At 40.3% G+C, this 14376-nt stretch overlaps 1 pseudogene; it reads right to left on the minus strand.

Annotated features, from left to right (window-relative positions):
- Nucleotides 1-744: 744 nt before the first annotated feature.
- Nucleotides 745-2532, minus strand: LOC121472152 (annotated as a pseudogene).
- Nucleotides 2533-14376: the final 11844 nt, after the last annotated feature.

A 14376-nucleotide genomic window follows, 5' to 3' on the forward strand; every position in this document is an offset into this window, starting at 1 on the left:
TCATTTATTTATTTATTTTATTTTTTTTTCTTATATTCTTTTTTAAAGGGTGAAATTTAATCTTTACTTAAAGGATACTGTGATATATGAGATTCTACAAAGAAATAAGAAACCCACTGAGAGGAAGACCTTCATACAGCATGTAGAGTTTGGAACTATTCAAGGATAGTTCCTTGTAAAAATTGTGACAATAACAAAACACATTTATTTTTTCATTTTTAAAAAAATATTTTATTTATTCATTTCTGAGAGACACAGAGAGAGGAGGCAGAGACACAGGCAGAAGGAGAAGCAGGCTCCCTAAGGGGACTTGATTCCAGGACCCCTGGCTCATCTGCTAAAGGCAGGTGCTCAACCACTGAGCCACCCAGGTGTCCCAATAAAACACATTAAAAAAGACATACGAATAATAGTGAAAGGGAATATAAAGGAAGGGAGAAGAAATGTTGGGAAATATCAGGAAGGGAGACAGAACATAAAGACTCCTAACTCGGGGAGACGAACTAGGGGTGGTGGAAGGGGAGGAGGGCGGGTGTTGGAGGGGAATGGGTGACGGGCACTGAGGTGGACACTTGACAGGATGAGCACTGGGTGTTTTTCTGTATGTTGGTAAATTGAACACCAATAAAAATTAATTAAAAAAAATAAAAAATAAAAAAATAAAAAAAAATAATAGAGAAATGGTAAGACAAATTTATGCTAATGTAGTACACAACAAACAATTTTTTGCTTCAGCTGTACAATCTAAAAGTTAAAGTTCCCAGAAGTGCCATCTTGAACTTGGGAGCTCTCAGATGTAGCTTCTAACACAACATTTTGATCTTCCTCTTCCTCTACAGAGAAATGGTTATAATCAAGTTTATTTTTTATTTTTTAAAGATTTTATTTATTTATTTGACAGAGAGAGAGCATGAGCAGGGAGAGCGGCAGGCAGGAAGAAGGAGAAGCAGGCTCCCCACCAAGCAAGGAGCCCGACTTGGGGCTCGATCTCATGACCCTGAGATATGACCTGAAGTCAAGAGTTGGATGCTTAACTGACTGAGCCACCCGGGTACCCCTCAGTCAAGTTTAATGAAGCTTCGTACACAGATTCGTTTTCATGGTTTTATAGAGTTTCAATTTTGTTCAAACCTCCACACTCTTCAATCATTATACTAAGTTTCTCATTTTCACCTACTTTCTCAGGAGCCTGAAAGGTACTTAAAATGGCATCCAGAATAACCAGAATATGTTTGGGATCTTTCACAGTCGAGAGGTTCATCAATGGTTCTATTATGTCACAATGAACAAGGTAAACAATCTGTTCAAATGTTCTCCCAGTTGTGTGGTTGGTCACAGCCCATACAGCTTTCTTTTGTATCTTAAAGTCTGCCTTAGAGAGACCACCAACAAGGAATGGGACTAATTCGTGATTTATAACTTGCTGTACCTGGTCCTTGGTGAGCAGCTGTGATGTTTGGCATTGTCCATATAGCTTCCTTTTGAATATTAATTTGGGGTTCATTAGCAGGCTGGGAAAGACAGCAAGTGCTCCTGCATCTATTACAACACAGATCTGATCATCTGTCCCAGTGACAGTACTTTCTATGGCTTTTAGTGTAGGAGTCACAATGGGCAATTCAGCAGCTCCTAGAAACTTCATAAGTTGGAGCACAACTCCTGTTTTCACAACCATTTCAATACATTCATTTGGGCCATTAGTAAGGTAGCAAATGACCCAGCAGGTATCTGCTAATACTTCTGGATCACCATGATGCAGAAGACAAACTAAGGTAGGAAGAATCTGCTCAACAGCATTCATCGGATGTAGGTATAAGATTCTTGTTGCAACAAAGGTTTGAAAGTATCCAGGTATGATGACGTAAATAACCACATGCTAAAGATGACATGTCGGGAATTGCAAGGAGAGCCAACAGGGGGTCAACTGCCCATACCTGATAACCAAGTCTCAGGAAACTGAACCATCACCTGCAAGGTTTCCTAGAACCCATACAGTTTGTTCACTGAGGCGGGCATGGGGAGATGCATACAGAGAAAGGAAGGTGGGGGTAACACCTCCATCTATCACAGCCTTGGTCTATTCTGATGTTCCAGAAGCAATGTTAGTGAGGGACCAAGCAGATTCAAACTGAATGGGACTATGATCAGTTCTGCCCAAGAAGAACACAAATTTTGGAAGCAAACTAGCCCAGATTATATACTGTGTATGGGGGCCTATTTTTCCCTAGAAAGTGGTTTCCTAGCAGCTTGAGTCGCCTGGAGCTGGTTTTCAAATTGTTGCTATTTATGCCTTTGACAATGTCATCAACAGACCAATTCACAGTGCCCTGGTTGTTTTCCTGCAGTGAAGTAGTGTCATCAGGATGTGAGCTTAACATTTCTCCTTATCAGCATCTGGTCATCCTTCTTAGCTTTCCTCAGCTCCGCATTAACTTCTGTTCAGCACTGCCTCATTTCTGTACTGTCTTTCCCCTTCTTCTTGAATCCGTTATGAGGAGCAGCTGGTAAATTAGCATTCTCGTTGGTGGACATGGCTATGAGACAAAGGGAGAAAGACTCAGGCTTCCACAAGGGGCCATGCAGGGGGCGCACAGGCTGCAGGGCAGCTGTTCTCAAAATGCCCGCCAGGGATCAGCCCAAAGACAGCATCAAATTTTCTTTATATTCTTGAGATGACTTTGGTCAGGAGGGGGCTTGAGATATGGTATTGGATTATAATCACTGGTGTTACATAGAAGGTGTTCACATCTGTGTGGCTGTTGTTTTCTTTGGGGAGCAGGAATCTGAGCAGCATATTAAACAATTAGGATTTTTATAGGACCCCTAGCTAGTCAAAGACAGGAACAGCATGAATGAAAGACTATCATGTTGCAGCAGAAGCCATGTGATTGAGCGCAGCCCCAGGAGCCCTTGGTGAAAAGGGCAGTGTGCACTCTCCTGGAGGCTGGGTGGGCACCGCAGGGCAGATCCCAGGCATACGGCTCAGCCACACTCTGCAAAGCACAGCTTGTGAGCATCATCAGGCCAACAACAAGATCTTGCTCTTCTGCTGTGGAGCCACTCAAAGATTGGGTTTGGGTCTTTATGTTGTGTCAGGTTGTTACCAGCCTGGCATGATGGACCTTCTGAACAGACTTCTGAGCACACCTGGAGATGTACCATGTCTGTACAGAGCCTCCTCACCTGCAGCCCTTCAGTGGACTGTGAGTCACAATTCTTGTAGAAACAATTCTAGAGTTTTCTTAAAAGTGCTATAAAATGCTGCCTGGAGACAGGGGATGGGAAATTTTCTCCGAGGAAGTCCCTCTAGGGAGACATTTAGTTTGTTCGTGGTCATTTAACAGGTTTAAAAAATTGCTTGCAAAAACAAAGAGACATCATTTCCCCAAGATTGGAATTCCACAACAGCTCTGGCAATTATCTGTTAAATACTAAGGTCAGGGGGAGCTAAGGAATATACAAAATATTTCTTACTAAAATCTTTGGAAAGCTACCATCTCAGCCTAAATTCACTTCCTGGGGACATCATTGATGTCTCCGCCATGTTTTGTACAATAACAATATCAGAGAACATTACTAAACACATATGAAATACCAAGAATATTATGTGGTTTAATTTTCATTTCAACCCAGGATTCTAGAATCATAACTAATGGATAAATGATGATTCAGACTCAGATGTGTCAATTACATTTCCCTTAGTCATATGGCCAGTAAGTGGGAAAACTTGCATCAAAAAATGTTGCTTGCTTAAAAAAAAAAATGTTGCTTGCTGAGGTGCCTGGCTGGTGCAGTTGGTTAAACATTTGTCTCCGGTCGTGATCTCAAGGTCATGAGATTGAGCCCCACTTCCAGCACCATGCTCAGCAAGCAGTCTGCTTGGGATTCTCTCTCCCTCTGTCTCTCCAATTCCCCTCTCTCAAATAAATAAATAAATCTTAAAAAACAGTGTCACTTCTGAGAAAGAGGTTATATATGTGAGAGGGTAAATTTTATTAATCCAATCCAATAAATATTTATTGACATCTAACATGAACCAGGCATCATGCTGGACTTGGTGATAAAAGTTGAGAGTTAATAACGTAGGCAAGAATCTATGGTCTCCACTCACCTTTGTGCCCTTTTCTTACCACCACTTTCCTTTCTCCTCTACCACAGCCTTCCTATGACTCACTATATTTTAAAATTCTTTTGAGTGCACTGTGACTGAAAGGTAATAGCAATAATGACAACAGCAATAATGACAACAACAAATAATCACTAATATTGAACCCATACTTTGTACCAGCCACGATTCTAACTGCATTAGCTCATTTACCCCCAACGGCACACTGAGGTCAGCTCAGTGAATACTGTGAATACTGTACAACATTAATCACTTATTTAGGGGCACCTGGGTGGCTCTAGTGGTTGAGCGTCTGCCTTTGGCTCAGGTCATAGTCCTTGGGTCCTGGGATCGAGTTCCGCATCAGGCTTCCTATGGAAGCCTATGTCTCTGCCTATCTCCCTCTGCCTATGTCTCTGACTATGTCTCTCATGAATAAATAAACAAAATCTTTAAAAATAAATTATTTGCTTAAGTTCACATGGATAGAAGTATCAGAGTGAGGCTTTGAACTTGATCTCAGTTTTTCTAGTCAATAGTCCATGACCCAGGCTTCAGCAATCCATGTGCCTTGAGCACCTGCTAGTATGTTTACAGAAGGAATGCAGAGCAAACATTAACTCAGCCGGACAATAAAATGCTATTTTCACTCTGGCCACCATTTTTAGAAAGTGACATGAAAAAATTTGGCTGAAATCAGAGAAAAAGAATAACATCCAAAAGTAATGAAAAATTAGATATGTGAAAAAATATTAGGAACTTTGAATCATATGGTGCATAAGAAAGTCAGCAGAGGGATGACCTGAGTCTTTTCAAGTATATAAAGAGCTGAATGAAAGGGTTAGGACTAGTGATTAGCCACCTCTACAGAAGATACATCAGAAGAAATAAAGACCTTTAAATAGAAGAGCTAAGTAAGATATAAGGTAATGCTTGCCGACAGCTTAGCAAGAGCCATTGGAAAATCTGCAAAGGGGGATTCATGAGATTTAGAGAAGACGGCATGAATTCCAGATGGTTAAAGTGTCATTCTGTCAAAGCTTTGGACAAATGAGTGCTTCTTCGAGAGTCCTCTGTGCAGTTCTAGCAGTTAATTTATTCCCCCAGTCTTTATTGAGTATCTACCATTTGCCAGTTACTATGCGAGCTGCCTGGTTACAGTGGGAAGGGAAACTGATGTGGATTCAGCCTTTGTGGAATTTACAGTCTAATGGAGCAGACAAACAATCAAATCACCTCTAATAAATAGAAGCCTGCCTGACTAGATATCCTGAGGACACCCTCCCCCCTCCCCACCTCTATGCCCTGCTTCCATCCATTCAGCTAAGCTGGGAGCCCAGCCCCCCTCAAAGGCTCTGGGGATGCAGGGCAGGGCAGGAAAGCACTAGAAGTTTCCACAGCTAACAGCCTCTGTCAAATAAAAAAAACAAACCCTCAAGTAATGAAGATTCCCTAGGGTAGCAGAAGTAGTTAGTTAGAGCAGATAGTCCTAAAACTAGAAAGGGATTTTTTTCTAGCTTGAGGAAGAAAGAGAAGGGACAACAACAACGATGATGATGATGACAAAGAAGTGGTTCCTGGGGAGAATACCAGTGACAGGTAGCAAGACCCCCAAAAGTGTGTGGGATCCCAGGAGCAGAGGGGATCTATGATCCCCACCCAACTTCACAGTTGGGGTGGTGACATCACAGGAGAGAAATCTCTTCAGGCAGAGCAGCACTGCTTTTTATCTGGTTTATAGTCTGGATTTCCCGTGGGAAAAGGATTCCGTGGCTAAAATTGGAAAACTGCTGTACAGAAGCATTTCTTGATGGCTTTATTCTGAGCATTTTCTACTTTGAATCCAGGCTAAGTTAATTGTAGGAACTTTATTTTCCCCACACAGGCACCAGCAACTCCACCAGCCCTACCTGCACTTATGCTCTCTGCTCTCCCTTCCCTGAGGCTGTTGCTCACGGATGCTCCCCTGGTAATGGGGACCCCATGCTCACTCTGCCATTCCTAGATCCTTCTACTTCCAGTCCTTCATCTTTTCCCCTGTCTTTCCACACGTTCCCCTCTCTGTTTCAGTTACACCTCTTTGTCTCCATTGCACTGATGGATCATTCCAGTGAGAAAGATACCAACAAAATAGTAGCTTACATAGTGTCACAGAATAACTTATATCTTAAGAATGGGGATTTTTCCAGGACAATCACTATAGTCATGGTAGCCAATGTCTACATAAATAACACTGGATGCTTGTTAATCACCAGGTGTCAGGTTAAACATGCCGAAAGGAAACCTCACTTAATCCCCACAATAAACAATATGGGGCAGGCATTGTTATTAGCCCCTCTCTATAGAGAGCAAAATTAAGGCATGGAGAGGTTAGGTAGTTTGCTCAAGTTCACACAACTAATAAAAGTGGCGGAGGTGGAATTTTAATCCAAGCCATTTGACTCCAGAATCCAAGTTCTTCACCACTTTCCTCTCTTGTCTCCAAGCAAATAGAGCCTATTCTCCTAATTGATTGTATTTGTTGACTTCCTTACACTAGTAAAACACTGTTCTGGATATGCTCATAGCACCATGTAATTGTTATCTTTCAGAAAGATAAGATTTCTTCAGTAAATTCTTGCAGTTTCTAAAATATACAAATAAGATAATAGATGCTCATTACACATCTTTCCTGAGATTGAGAAATGGCCTTGGAGAATTGAATTTGTCCAGATTTGTAACTTTATATCATATATAAAACAAAGGTAGCCCCAGTGGCGCAGCAGTTTAGCGCTGCCTGCAGCCTAGGGCGTGATCCTGGAGACCCAGGATCGAGTCCCACGTGGGGCTCCCCGCATGGAGCCTGCTTCTCCCTCTGTGTCTCTGCACCCCGCCCCCCGAATAAATAAATAAATTTTTTTAAAAAAAACAATAACTATACAAATAGCCTAAAATTCCACAAAACACATATTTTCTGTTTTTTCTTTAGCCTCATATTCTATATGCTTATGATTTAGTTTAATAATTTAAAACCACTAATAAACAGATTAAAGAAATCTGATTATATTTGTCAAGCTATTGGTTTTATCTGCGAATTCTTTCTTCCTTTTGGCCTTCCTTTAGGAATCATTGAGATTGGGGCCAATTTTTGTCATTTTGTGAATCTCAGTCTTAGTAATTATAAACATGTATGAGTTGATGTATATGTGTATGAGTGTTTACACAGGAAAATAAAACTCTAGGTGCATCAGAGGAAGAATTAGGTACATCAGAGTCACCCACAAGTTTCAATACATTTCTAACATGTGGGATTGCCTCTGAAAGAACAGATAGAAAGTAAAATGGATAACTGGTTCAATTGCCTACTGAATTCGAATCCAAATATGTTTCATATAAAATATGTGCCTAATTAGGAACACATATTTGATATACACAATACATAGATTGGATTTTTCATGTCCCCACAGAGAGTCAGCTCATTCAGTTGCCTCCCAGAAGCAGTACATGTTTTTGTCTCTTCTTGGTAATGAAGCTAGAACACAGTTAAAAAAGGTACCAGGATTGTATTGTTTTACAATTCACAGGCCCTTTTAATGTACACAAGTTCATTTTTCAAAAAAGATTTTGTTTATTTTTTCATGGGAGACACACACACACACAGAGGCAGAAACACAGGCACAGAGAGAAGCAGGCTCACTGGAGGGACCCTCATGTGGAACTCGATGCTGGCACTCCAGGATTGTGCCCTAGGTGGAAGGCAGGCACTCAACTGCTGAGCCACCCAGGTGTCCCTTCATTTATGCATTAAAAGCAAGGCTAAGTGGTCAGCATAAGGGCTCTAGGGCTGACCCTCATTTTAAACCTTTTTCATTCCTCCAAATCCAGTGCTTTTTCTAATATAATGCAGCTATCCCCTGTGTTGGGCCATGGCTTTCTTTTCTTTTTTCTTTTATTTAAATTCAATTTGCCAACATATAGTGTAACACCCAGTGCTCATCTCGTGAGCTCTCCTTAATTGGGCCATAGTTTAAAAAAAAATATTTTGTGGAGTCATATTTTGTTAAAAATATCCCTTTACCTGCATAATTGTAGAACCAAAGGTTCTTACCATGAGATTCATGAGACCACAGAGGGTTCATGCAAGGGAGAGCATTAGGGCTCTATGGTCCTCTTAATGTCAGATGCAAATTGTTCTGTGCATATGGAGGGTAGCATTTGAGGAGGTATCTACTGGTTTTCAAAACATTCTTAAATCTATGGACCTCCTGCTTCCAAAAACAGAAGATCACTGAATTATATATTCCCAAGTAAATCTCCACTCTTATTTTGTGATGTGCTTCATAATTAAGGATTAAGTACAACAGGCTTGAAAATACGTGTATGAATATATGTATACATATAGCTACAACAAGGATGAAAATAATGTCTTCTGAATGAGTTTATTAAGCCATGTGGCCTAAGTCTCATTGCTTTGTTTCCTACTTGGTTAGGTAGCTGGGAAATGACATTTTTGGTTCTTACCAATATTTGGAGGAGGATAATTGTACCATCAATTCTGAAATTTCACTTTGTATTGTTCAAAGTGGGATTTTAAAAATAAAAATTTCCCTCATTATCTACCTCAAAACTACAACCCAGAAATTAAGAGCACAGATCCTAAAGCCAGAAAACTTGGCTTCTAATTTTGGCTCTAGAATTTATTAACTGTGGAGAGATTTGTGATCCTCTCTATGCCCAGATATCCTTTTTTATTGTGATAAATATGCATAATATAAAATTTATGTGACCGTTTTTAAGTGTACAGTTCACTGGCATTAGTTTATTCACAATGTTGTGTGGCCATCTCCACCATCCACGTCCAGAACTTTCTCATCATCCCAAAATGAAAACTCTATACCCGTGAAACAATAACTCCCCATTCCCTATTCCCAGCCCCTGGCAACCACCATTCTACTTTATGTCTGTATGAATTTGACTATTCTAGGTACCTTATTTAAGTGGAATCGTATAGTATTTGTACATTTGTGGCTGGCTTATTTTACTCAGCATAATGTCTTTATGATTCATCCATGTTGTAGCATGTGTCAGGATTGTTTTCCTTTTGAAAGCTAGATAGTATTTCATTGTATACACACACCACATTTTGCTCATCCGTTCATCCGTCAATGCACACTTGGGCTACTTTCATTTTTTGGCTTTGTGAACATGTTCAAGATTCTGCTTTCAATTATTCTGTGTACATACACAGAAGTGAAACTGTTGGATTATATAATAATTCTGCTTTTACTTTTTTGTGGAAGTGCCATCATGTTTTCCACAGTGGCCATACCATCTTACATTCCAACCAGCAATGCACGGGGTTCCGATGTCTCCACATCCTCATCAACATGTAGTATTTCTTTTTTTATGGTAGCCATCTTAATGAGTATGAAGTGATAGCTCATCGTGGTGTTGGCCTGCATTCCCATAATGATTAGTGATATTGAGCATCTTTTCATGTGCATTTTGGCCATCTATATATCTCCTCTATAGAAAGGTCTGAGTCTTTTGCCCATTTATTAATTAGGTTTTTGTAGTTGTTGTTGAGTTGTAGTTGTTTATATATTGCAAACATAATCTTTTATTACATATATGACATGGAAACATTTTCTCCCATTATGTGGACCAGTTACACGTTTCAAAATGGACATTCTGTCAGTTTTCACTTCATAGGTGAATTAGTCTCCATGGCTGTTGTAGCACATTACCACAAACTTGGTGGCTTAAATAACCTAAATTTATTTTCTCACAGTTCTGGAGACCAGAGTCTGAAATTAATCTTGTGTTCAAAATCAAGGTATTGGCAGAGCCATGCCTCCAGAGGCTTTAGGGGAGAATCCGTTTCTTGTCTTTTCCAGTGTGGGTGTCTGCTGGCTTCTTTTCTCTCTGCTTCCATGGTCACTTGACCTCCCCCTCTTCTGCCTGTCTCACATCTTCCTCTGCCTTCCTCTCAGGACACTCATGATGCATTTGGGGCTCACCTTGTCCATCTAGTATAATCTCCTTTTCTCAGGCTCCTTAATTGAATTACACAGACAAGACTTTTTTTTCCAAATAAGGTAACATTCACAGGATCTAGGTGTCAGGGCCTGATTTCTTTGGGTGACCCTTATTGTTCTGAGTAGAGCAGGACTGTTCCGAGGAATCACGGGTGGACCTATGTTAACACCTACCACTCTGCTGAGGCTAGGATAAGCACATCATGAATGTGTGAGTTGTTATTAGTAGTATATATTCAGTAACAGCGGTGTCAATCTCTTGAAGACACTAATGACCTGAAATTACTAACGGAGTTCTTCCTTTAAATTTTTCTAGAGTAGCAATGATGCCAACTGGAGGGTCCCAAGAGAGAGCAAGATGGGCAAATCACATAACTTGTCATCGCCTTCCATCCATTTCTGCAGAGATGGAGGCTGGTTCAGGCCAGTTCAAACCTTGAAAAAGCAGCTGGCTCTCAAAAGCACAGTCTGAGGGCCAACTGCAGGCCTGTGACCCGGGTGATTAGATGGGGGAGGGCTGTGTCTTGATATGCTTGTGAACATCTAGTCTCTTGTCTTCCCTCAGGACAGTGGTGCATCTCAATAACAAAGGAGTGGAGAAAGAAAGAAAAATTTGTATCGAGATTAATCGCTGACATTTATTCCCCTCTCTAGATGGTGCTAATATCAAGTAAGCTTAGAAATATGATCATTTTGATGATTTTGCTCAATGTTCCAGACAAGTGGCCAGTAATTATATCTACATGGACAAACCATGTAAAAATATTGATTCATGTATATAATACAGAATATAGAATGTACATAGTAAAATGTATGTGCTCATAATAAATTTACATACATACAGGCAATACATACATTCTCTTTGAGATATGTAATTTATGGAATTTATTTAAAAATTCAGAAAATAAGCACTGAGTGCCTACTACATGTCAGGCCCTTTCAGGGTCGGTGAGAGTGGGCAAACAAAATTGACCAAAGCTTTTCTTCTATAGAACCTGCATTCTAGTGGGGAGAAAGAAAGACAGAGGGAACAAATAAGTAAACAAACATGTCATATGTCACATGATGCAGTGGTGGCAGGGGGGTGTTTTCTACAGGAGGGTGATTTGTGCAAGACTAAGCCTGAAAGACTGTGGAATGACTTCCAGGAAGGTAAAGCTACTTAGCATGTCACAGTTCTTTCCTATTAGTACACAGATAATGGTGTAACTAAAATCAATAGTGTCTTAGAGCTGCTGAAATACACACAAAGACCTTTATACTGATAATCGTTTATATTTTCAAGGCAAATTACATTAGTGATAGTGCTGCTCACTTACAATGAATTAAGCCAGAAGCCAATACCATTCCCTATTGTCCTCTGTGGTATTATTTTTGAGGAATCTTTGCAGAAAATATAGAGTAACAGAAATCATGGAAACCCAATAAACTTTTTTTCTGATAGCTTAATCATCACTGACTAAATCATCATTATGTGTCCTCTTGAAGATCAGTATGTTGAAGTGCTAGCCTTCAGTATCTTAGAATGTGACCTTAGTTGGAAAAAGAGTCATTGCAGATGTAGTTAGTAAGGATGAGATCATTAGACGGATCCTAATCCATATGACTGGCACTTTTATAAAAAAAGGGAGAAATTTAGACACAAATTTAGACTTTTATAAAAAAGGGAGAAATTTAATTTAGAAATTAGACAGATACACACAGAAGAAAGACAATGTTAAGAGACACAGGGAGGAGGTGGCCATGTCAGAGCTGAGGAGTGAGGTCTGGACCAGATCCTTCCCATGAAGCACTCAGAAGGAACTGGCTCTGCGGACTGAGGCCTTGATCTCTGATTTCTGGCCTCCAAAACCATGGGATGACATGTTTCTATGTTTAAGCCACCTGGTTTGTGATACTTTGTTGCAACAGCTTTAGCAAACCAATACAATTATAGTTTTAAAACTCTACAAGTTCATAATTACAGAGAAATGAGCATCTAGTGACTAAAAGCTCCCCCTTCCAAAAAAATATCCAAAATGTTCCTTATGTCATGGATGTTATCATTAGATAAAAAGCTGTTCTTAAGAGAAACAGCCACCCAGATTCTAAAATTACGTCCTCAACGCTGTGTAGAGAGCAGACATGACCTTTGTACATTGTGTGCAACAGTTACATTCCATTTTTGCAGGTGCCTACAAATGTATAACTTCCATTATTTGTCTAATAATGGGACTTAATCCACAGTTTCAGGCATTATTCTGCCTAATAACAGAAACTGTGGTCACGTGTCTGGTGTTTCAAATTGAAACTTCAGTTAATTCATGATCTTGCCTTCTTCCTGAGGGGCATTCCTTTGTGAGGTCACCCAAGGAGTCATGGGCCTGGGTGGGTGTTTTTAGGGTGTGGGTAGGGGGATGATGAGGAGCGGATCATCACAAGGCTTCTGCTGTGCTCAGCCTGTTCTTTAACCTCCTGGCATCTGCTAAGCCACGACCATTCTTCCTGGGGCTCAGTGGACCTTTTTGCCCCATTGGTACATGGGACTATTGACACCTTATCAATGTGTGGTCTCACTCTGGAAGCCAGTGTTTCTCCCTGCTGACCTCCAGCGTCCTTCAAGTGTTTCAGCCTTCCCTCAGGTCATTCATGTCCCTTCTTGGGGGTGGCAGGAAGCTTTAGGATCTCTCCCATGCCATTTGGAGGTTGAGCACAGCTGCCAGCATTGTGCTAGGCCTGTCTTAGCTTAGACCTGTCATCACTGCCCTACGGCTCCTGCACGATAGAGGAGAATCTCACATCTGGTTTGCTTTATGGGCTTTTCTAATCATTACCAGTCACCTCTATCTTGTGATCTCTAAATTTTACAGGGACCTTCTCATTGGAACCATCTACTCCACATACCTTCTGGAGCTCAGCAGGCCTCTGTGGAGGGCAGTGAGGCACAGGGCTCCCTCTTCAGAATATCACCAGGACCAGCCCTGGGAGCGCTTCCCTCTGCTTGCACAGAAACTTGCTCTTCAAGTGAGTTGTCAGTTTACCCCTGGACCAAGCATTTTGCTTGTCTTCCACCTCCTGAAAATGAAGAATTATGAGATCTCCAGTCTCTGGAGCGGAAAAGACCTACATCTGGCAGTCAAAAAGGTGAATTCCTGGGAACACAAGAACAGAAATGCAGTGATGCCCCAAAGGGAGTTAGTATGTCAAATATTACTCTGCCACATGTTTTTCATTTTGATATGGTGTATTTCTTTTTCTAGCAGAAGGGGGTTTGCTTCTCTTGCAGTATTTTTGTTGTTGATGAGAGCTGTTGTTTTCCCTAGTGTCTACATCATACTCTATTAGTTAGTTGGGTGCTTGAGAAAGCACGTTATTTTGCATATTAGGAAAATTAGTCATTATGATGATGTTCCAGCTTTTATATTATTGAAGGATACATTCAGGAAATAAAGCATACAGTTAATGATTGGTTATTAAATGTGCATATTAAGTTGAATATTTCCACAAACAAAACGTTCTATTTCAACTCTCTTATAGTGTGTGATTTAAAATGCGGTAGAAGGGTGCCTGGCTGACTTAGGCAGTGGAGCAGGCAACTCTTTACTTCCAGGTGGTGAGTTCAAGCCCCATGTTGAGTGTAGAGATTATTTAGATTAATAAATTTTAAATTACAGTAAAGCAAACAGTAAGAAAGACTGTTAAGTAATCTTTACTTTTTTCCTGTACTGATATTTAATTCACTCTTCAAAAATGCATATAATTTGGGGCACCTCGGTGACTCAGTCAGTTGAGTTCCTGCCTTTGGCTTAGGTTGTGATCCTGGAGACTTGGGATCGAGTCCCACATTGGGCTCCCTGCAGGGAGCCTGCTTCTCCCTCTGCCTGTGTCTCTGCCTCTCTCTCTCTCTCTGTGTCTCTCATGAATAAATAAATAAAATATGAAAACAAAACAAAAAAACACTGAGTCAGGTGCCCTGCTCAGCGGGGTGTCTGCTTCTCCCTCTCCCTCTGCCTCTCCCCTCACTCATGCTCTTTCTCTCCCTCTCTTTCTATCTCTCTCAAATAAAAAATAAATAAAATTTTTATAAAATGCATATAATTTTTTAAAAATGCATATAATTTATTAGTGTTTCTTTTAAAAATTTAGTTTTATTCATACTTAATCAACTTTAGAATTGAGTCTTTTGAAATTTTTTATTTATAATTTTTTAGTTTTATAGGATAAATTGAGGGCCAGAGAATTCATATGATTTGCCCAAGGTCATTCAGAAATCAA

The sequence above is a fragment of the Vulpes lagopus genome, chromosome 1 (genome assembly GCF_018345385.1).
Source record: "Vulpes lagopus strain Blue_001 chromosome 1, ASM1834538v1, whole genome shotgun sequence".
NCBI classification, from domain to species: Eukaryota; Metazoa; Chordata; class Mammalia; order Carnivora; family Canidae; genus Vulpes; species Vulpes lagopus.